This window comes from Terrapene carolina, unplaced genomic scaffold, assembly GCF_002925995.2.
Source record: "Terrapene carolina triunguis isolate 2854851 unplaced genomic scaffold, T_m_triunguis-2.0 Scaffold43753, whole genome shotgun sequence".
NCBI lineage: Eukaryota > Metazoa > Chordata > Testudines > Emydidae > Terrapene > Terrapene triunguis.
The window spans coordinates 1-1,106 of record NW_020708104.1 but is presented as its reverse complement, the minus strand read 5'-3'; the positions used below and the strand labels follow the sequence as shown (position 1 = coordinate 1,106).

The following is a 1,106-nucleotide window of genomic DNA, read 5'->3' as shown; positions in this document are numbered from 1 at the left end:
TCAGGGAATCGAACCCCAGTCTCCCGTGTGACAGGCGGGGATACTCACCACTATACTAACGAGGAAAGGGGCACGGTGAGGGCTCACCGCTCCGAGAGCCCACCTAGGGTCAGCGGACACCGTAGCATGGGCCCCAGCAGGCAACAACACCCCTTGCCCTCTTCTGCTTCCTCAAGGCTTTGGCTGCACCAACGGCCATGGCCCTCCTCACGTGCCCTTGCCCACCAGGCCGCCTTTTGGGGGCTACACAGCTCCTCACACAACGCCGGCCTGGGAGCTTGCCCTCCCCTACCAGCTGATCACCACCTTTCTCCTCTCAAAACCGGGTCTTTCGACCCTCCCCCTTCCACACTTCAGACTCACGCCCCTCAAACTCACCCCATCACAAACTCACCCATGGCCCCTTTGGCTTTTGAAGCGCCTCTGGAGGGCCGCAGCTTCCCAAGCACGCAGATTCTTCCTTTCACCGCGCACTGGACGGACATTCGAAACACAGCAGTTTCCAGGAGGGAATACGCTGCTTTTCGACCCTGGCGCCCGGGAAGAATTCCTCTTACTCTTTTTCTGATGGACGGACCCCACTGACTTTCCTTTACCAAGCAGAAACTAGGGACCAGCTGCTGGCTCTCTTTGCAAATGGACGCCATCAGGCTGAGCCACTAGGAGAGCCCCCCACCAAAAAGCCATGCCGTGACCCGGATTCGAACCGAGGCCGCTGCGGACACGGCGCAGAGTACTGACCACTATACGATCACGGCCAGGCGTTTGTGGCGGCATCAGCTGAGCGGAAAATGCTCAGCTCTGCGCTCTCGGGGCGGCCACCTACCTCACCGGCGGCCACAGGTATTTCTCAAGTCTCCCCATTACAGTCCCAGTTAAAATCGTGACCAAAGGAAAAAAGAGAGGAAGCCAATCCGATGCCTGTCCGTTTTTCTGTCTTCCTCCACCCCTTGACCCCGTGCCTCGCCGTTTGTCTGGGCCATTGTCCTCATGCCCCTGGCCGGCGTATTTCCCTTTGCGACTCTGAAACGTGCCCCCACATGCAGGTCCCGAAGCTGGGCCCAGTGGCGGAAGGCCACGGAGAGGCTTTCGCTAGGGCAAGCAGG

The 1,106-nt window shown here is 59.5% G+C and overlaps 1 non-coding gene across 1 annotated transcript; it reads right to left on the bottom strand.

Annotated features, from left to right (window-relative positions):
- Positions 1-686: 686 nt before the first annotated feature.
- On the bottom strand, positions 687-758 carry TRNAH-GUG. The gene has a single exon. It is a non-coding gene; the product is annotated as a tRNA-His (tRNA).
- Between the last annotated feature and the right edge of the window lie 348 nt (positions 759-1,106).